The sequence below is a fragment of the Akebia trifoliata genome, chromosome 8, assembly GCF_017979445.1.
Source record: "Akebia trifoliata isolate Shusen 1 chromosome 8, ASM1797944v1, whole genome shotgun sequence".
In the NCBI taxonomy this organism is placed as follows: domain Eukaryota; kingdom Viridiplantae; phylum Streptophyta; class Magnoliopsida; order Ranunculales; family Lardizabalaceae; genus Akebia; species Akebia trifoliata.
Window position 1 is genome coordinate 42146160 of NC_141382.1, and position 7242 is coordinate 42153401.

Sequence of the window (7242 nt, forward strand, 5' to 3'; positions counted from 1 at the left end):
TCCTGTTAATCTGGATGGTATATAGATATGTGCTTAGAAGTTAATAAAACATCACTTTTATAGACAATCTATAGAGTGGAAATTATATCAACAAGATGCAAAAATGTGTGGGCATGAGAGAATTCAATTTCAGAGAGCATGCCTGATCAAAAGCCGGAAAAATATAATCTGCAATGTTGCTCATACATTTTCCGAATGCATTCATTTCTATCTTTCGAATGCCCTTATTACATTGACTATATACAAGCTCAATCTAAAGATACATTCCAATGTTGCTATCAGACTATTACGTCAACCATGACTAAACTATATATTATATGATATATTCCATAGACTGATATTAAGCTTTAACAAATCCTTATGTCATTTACCTATGGAACCAACAATAGTGCAAATATAAGACAAACTAGAAAAAATACATTAGTAACACAATAATAATACTCACCTTTTACATGACATATAGTCCTCAACTGCTTTGTACCGTTTAGAATCATAACCAGCTAGTCGATACGACATTTTAAACCTTGCCACAAAGTATAATGATGGCACATTGAATATGCAGGCTTTCTTACTAATTGAAGTACTAACGAGACAAGACTTGAGAAAGACAGAAGAGCTTTTAAGATGCATGCACCAACAGAAAAATTGCTCTAGATAGAAATGAATGGCAAAACATCTATGCAACCCACCACATAATGTTTGAAGATTCAAATAGGATTTGATAATGATGATGAAAAGGTATTTTGGAGCATGAGACCAATGCAGGTTTTCCTTTCCACAGGGAGGGTTGGTGTAGCCAATTCAACCTTCCATATGAATTGACCATGTAAATGGTGCCAATTTCATGCCTAAAACCTGCATCTTACTACTAACGTAACTTTCTTTGAGGGAAAATATGTGAACTAATTAAACAATGGAATTTAACAAAAGAAAAAACAGATTTCACTCTTGTGATAAAATAAAAATTTCATAAGGCGAAGATTTTGACATCCTTGGCAATAGAATCTGTGTGGTTGTATTTACATAGATTCAGTTAGATAATTCTTTTCAATGCCCTTATGTAAAATAGATTGAAATCTTAGTAGTCAAAAAAGGTAAAAATTTCTAGAACTATGGATGAAAATAAGAAATCAAATTTCTAAGTGAAGAAAGAAAATGACTGAAAAGAGCAGACAAATTGCATAAAACAATAAGGACCTGATACTGTATCTGAGGAACCATCAAGGGACTTCACAATTCCAGTGAGTATAAGAGGGCCCATTAGCTTCAACTGATCCATGATTGCCTGCGTAGATAAGACAAATGACATGATTATTATGATTCTAGAAAAATAAGGAATACAAGATCATTCCATATATATATGATCCATTTGCAATTTGCATATGAAGTATTTCAGTGCAAGCGTATAAAGAAGGCAGCTGTTTCCCAAATGCGAATACATGAAGAAAGCACTTTCCTAACATTTTCTAGTGTAATACTAAACCACCAATACATATAATTGTGTAAGGATATATTATTTGTTCAAGTAAAAAGTTGGCCATCTCAAAATTCATACTCTTAAACAGCATCCCAGGATCTTTCTGGATTTTGTATTTTTTTTAGGTAGGTAAGTCCTTCCATGACCTCCTAAACCTAATCATTTATTCCTAATTTTCATACTAAATAAAATTTAGCTTATAAATAAATATGTATCGATAATAAACACAAAACACAAGTAGAAACAGAATCCCAAATCTTCACATAAAGTTCTTACATGTTTAAACACCCACATAGTGAATTCCACAAAAAAAAAAAAAAAACAACAAGAAGCAAAAAAGTAACAAATCACTCCCTAATTACATTTCCCCATTTAAGCATAAAGTCTTCAAAAAAGAAGCCCCTAAACTCCTTGAATTGCTTGCACCAAAAGAATGGTAATCCAACAATAATCAGTTAAGAAAAGACCTTTACGCCTAAGGAGATATAGGGAGTTTGTTCAAAGCTGCCAACCATAAGAAGAAAGAAACTTTGGATGGGGCCTTAGAAGGCCATATAATGGAAGAAGGAAAACACACCTCAAGGTGCAAGTAGAGAGAGCTAACATAGAAGCACCCATCTGAGAAATTAAAAAAATGACCCACTTTACGAATATAATTGAGAATCCCTTGATCTCTAAGCTTGTTACTGTATTGATTGACGAAAAACTGGTGACAACTTACAACATTAATTTAAAACTAGGCTTCTTTTAATGGGGAAACAAGGCAATAAATGGGAAAAAAAACTTACCATCCATGAAAAAATTCTCCATCAGAAGATATATAAGCTTCTGTTATAATAAGGTTTAGATCAGTAAGAATTTCTACAACTTCAAGAAGTATTCCATACTTGTTTGTACTATCCACCTTCATCACAAAGTAAATAAAAATATCAAACAAATCAAAAACAAAGGTTAACTGTCCAAGCCCATAAAAATGGAAAGAAAACAAGACTTACTCTTATAACTATAGCAGTCTTACAAGCTTCATTATCCATTTCAACCCTATAAAGGTTTAAAAAAAAAATTTGAATAAAAAAACAGAGTTGAAAAACAGTGGAATATCATGAGTTAGGTTTAAAGTGACTTTCCGATACATTAGAGAACCCGAGAGCCAAATTTTATGAACAATCAAAAGTCTCTATAATGCTTTCATTACCTCAACTAATGGAAAATAAAACCATATTACCTGATTATTAACAATCAAAAGTCACTCTTTAATACTTTCATTACCTCTATTTATAAGAAAATAAAACCTTATGACCATAAGGTAATGAATAAGTAACAAATCCCAACAATCTATCTAACAATGATCAAACTACCTCCTACATCTTGTCACTGTCATTGAGCTGAATTTTCTAATCAATTTTGAGTCTTAAAACATCAAATTTTCGATTGAAGTCTCGAAATAGTTCTACTTGTCAAGGTAAGCTTCCAACAAATATGATGACTTCTTAGTCAAACATCTATGTACGTAAAAATGTCTTGCCATTTGAAAAGTGATTGACCAATCGCACAAAACCTTCAAGCGCACCCTATGTAATATTCACACATATTAGTTGTATTTTATTTTAAATAGGAGTTTACAAGTGTGGCCACTCCACAAATCTTGATGATGAGTTGGAAGACAAAAACATGGATGCTCTTATGTGAAGTATGTTGCTATAGGTTTGTCAAATCCTAATGATATCCATATGCAAATTAAAATATGTAAAACATCACATAAATGATCTATTTTTATCTAAAATATTAGCTAGAGAAATGCAATTAATTTCTAGAAAATCAATAAATCTGAGAGCAATGTTAAAACAATGAATATATATATATATATATATATGTGTGTGTGTGTGTGTGTGTGTGTGTGTGTGTGTGGTGTGTGTGTGTGTGTGTGGTGTGTGTGTGTGTGTGTGTGTGTGTGAAAATTAAATAACGAATCAAACAACCCTACAACATCCAATTCCGAATCATCGACTGGTCACCAAAACATTTAGATCAAGCATCGAAACAAAATCTCAAGTTCAAAAAAATTTATGAAACAACTTACTTGATCTCCAAAGCTTATAATGTTTAATAAAACCCTATAACATGATAACGAAGTAATCGAATCAATCTCTTTTAGAGATTAAGAACACCAACAGACTATCAAAATCTCGCAGATTTCAAAAAACTCTGAAACAGATCGAGAGGAGAAAAAATAGTGTTGATGTTCATGTATCTCGCTTTTGTAAATTAAATTAAAATGACATGAAATCGTAATCGATGGGGAAAAAATTGAATAACAAAATTACCTTTCAATTAGAAGGTAAATACATTTGGGAAATAAAAAACCAAAATTAATGCATTTTCTGGGATTACAAATCCTATATCTCATCGTCAACAACCTGAATAGGGTTATGGATCTATAAACCTGAGAGAGAGAGAGAGAGAGAGAGAGAGAGAGAGAGAGAGAGAGAGAGAGAGAGAGAGAGAGAGAAACTCACCTTAAAACACAATAGAGAACTTCTTCTTCACTCCATCATTTCTAATGTTGAGAGATTGAGCGATAAGATAGAGAAATATTAAGTGACCAAATAGAGGGAGAGATGAGATCGAGGAAGACAGGGAGGGAGAGGGATAGAGAGAGAGAGATTGAGACAGTCGAGAGAGATCAGAGAAAGAGAGACACAAAGAGTGATCTTTGGTTTTGTTCTTGATTTGCAGAGAGAGAACTTGGGGAAAGACGAAAGGAGAGAGATTTCGTTGAAGGCTTTGTTAGGGTTTAAGCTTAGAACAAGTTGAGACGACAAGTTCAGCAATTGTGGACACGAATTCGTGGTTTATTGGCCGCGGAATTTGAGTAATAAAATTTGACAGGCCAGGCCCAACAATTATTTTCGCTAAAATTTGGGATTTTCACGTAGTGAATGATCTTGGCAATTGTTCATGGTGCCATCACCGAATCTAAGTCTTTTTTTTTTCCTTCCCCACTATTATTTTAGTTTTCTTCAATAAAGATCACACATTTCTTTATATCCTTAAAAATGTCCCTAATACACACAATATGCCTTATGATCGGTCTCTATTTTCTTTCATTTAAAATCTCTCTAATGGTAGTTATTTTCAAGCCATACAATCCTAATTCGCATGCTTTTGGGAGAAAATATGAAGAAATTGGTCTAGTGAGCTACTGGCTATGACAAACTCAAGAATGAGCGGGATGCAACATTGATAGACTTCATAGACAGATGATAATTACCATCAAGCACAATTGATTGTTTGCAATTATCCATCAACTTCTTCACGAGATCAAGATCAATTATTCAATGCAACCAATTTCGTGTTCATTACCATTAGTTTGGTCGGCCATTGTATGGTGTTGAGAAGCTTCTCACTTATTCTTTCTATTTCTTCGACAAGTTTTCTCGATCTCAAAATCCAAAGGAACAAGCTCTGAATTCCCTGTACTACGCATACACTAGCCAAACACCTACAAAATAAAAAAAAGTTTGGTCTAAAATCAAATATGATTGAATTAATATTAACAAAAAGATTAATAAATTAGTCCCCGGCAGCGGCGCCAAAAACTTGTTGTCTAAATTTACGCACGCAAGTATACGTATCGAAACAAGTAATAAAGTGATAAGAAAGTATCGTTCCCACGGAGACTAAATACCAATCTATTATTAGTTACCAATTTATCTCAATCTAATTTTATCCAAACAAAAGTAAAAATAAGATTTAAGACTAAACAAGAAAAGTAACGGAGAAAATAAATTTGTAAATTAAAATCAATGAGTGATGAAATCTAGGTTTATAATTTCCTCCAAACAATCCACTTAATTAGATTATCTTCCCTTCTATGATAAATTAATCCACTATAATTGTCACCCAAGAACATTAAATTCTCTACAAGCCTCTGTCGATAGTCATGTAAAAATACCCTTCTAAACTAACTCCCTATATGTCTATAAGAATTAAATCAAGAAGAATTCATTAAGAATAAGCTCTCATAAGGGATGCACATGCAACTTGAGTATATGTCTATCTCAAATTAGCATATGTTACTCTATCTAGGTCATGAACACAAAATAACTCTGTCGATATTATTAAGGTTCACCGAATCAATTCAATCAATGGCCAGTTAATTAAATCGCATTAAACATAGGATATAATAAACAATCACATGTGGAATCAGAGAAGAAATAAATAAAACTAATCAAATATCATGAATGAGTTCCATTATAATCCTAGAATAGAAATTAGTTCATCCTTGAAAATAAAACAAAATCACAAAAGTATTCAGCCATTCTTAGAGATTACAAATATCAAGAGAAGAGATAAAGTTTAGAAAGATAAAACTCAAAAGTCGAATCTCCAGCTCTCGTCCTCCTTCTCGATCTTGTGCCTCCAAGAAAAACCCCAAAACTTCTCTCCCCAAATAAGGGTTAAACTTTCCTATTTATAGATATGGAATCATTAGGGTTTAAGAGTCCCAAAATCCGTCTCTAATTCGGTCACCACAAATTAACGTGTAAAGCTGAAAACGTAAGCAGGCCATGGCCTCCCAATATATCATGCCGCGACTTGTATTTCTATATTTCTGTTATGCCATTCTTGAATTCCCGCCGCGACCTCGTTTTCTATCAAGCTGCGGCTTGAAGACTTTTTAGCTTGTATGCTTAGCTTCCTTCTTCCGAGAGTGAACCAATTTGGAGTTAGAATTTCTCCTAAACGTATGCACCTATCCCAATGTTCCATATTGTTCCTAATATGTAAAATAAGCATAAAAATCAAATAAAAACATATAAACACATAAAAAGTATAAAACTAACTAAACTTAAATAAAAACAACTAAAAGACTCTAAAATTAACAAAATATTATATTTAAAAGTGGTTAATTCGTAGGTATAAAACTTACTCATCAAGCGGGATACAACATTGATAGACTTCATAGACAGATGATAATTACCATCAAGCACAATTGATTGTTTGCGATTATCCATCAACTTCTTCATGAGATCAAGATCAGTTATTCAATGCAACCAATTTCATGTTCCTTCTTCAAAGACAATACAATTGCGAAATGCATTGTATTACGATCCATGAGATACAATGGAATCATTAGTAATGTATCTCATTACAAGAGGAGGGTTGTGATGGAGACTAATATATTTAGTAGTATTAGTTAGGATTTTATATTTTAGGAATTATAGATGATAAGTATCTTTATATTAGGATACTTTCTATATCTTGGTTGATGTAATAGCTATAAATACCATATTCACTTTGTGAAAACTGACAAATTCGACCAGCCAAGGCCCAAGAATTGTATAAACCAAATTTGAACAGCCTAGGGCTGCTGAAATTTTTATGTTCCTCAAATTTGATGGCTTAGAGCCGTTGAATTTCTCACATCCTCAATTAATTTGATGGTTTTAGTATGTTGAAAAAAAATCAACAATGAAAATTTTGATGCTTTACTCCATCAAGTTTAATAAAATTCAATGGCCTTGGGCCGTCAATATGGGTTCTTTTCATTTTGTGATCAGGGTTCCTTTTATGATCATCCAAAGAATTTATCAATTAATCATTTTCTACACTAAATAGCATTGCTATATTAGCGGACTCGCCTTACGTAAGTGAGCTTGCTTTAATGGTTCAATGAAGATAGGGTGGAAATATCTTATCATGGTCAGCCAATTTCAATTTGTGGCGAGAAGCAAACCATGCAGCTGTTTGCATAGCCAAGA

The 7242-nt window shown here is 32.8% G+C and overlaps 1 pseudogene; it reads right to left on the reverse strand.

Annotated features, from left to right (window-relative positions):
• Positions 1-4804: 4804 nt before the first annotated feature.
• The window catches only part of LOC147396913 (serine carboxypeptidase-like 40), a 6453-nt pseudogene continuing 4015 nt past the window's right edge, over positions 4805-7242 (reverse strand).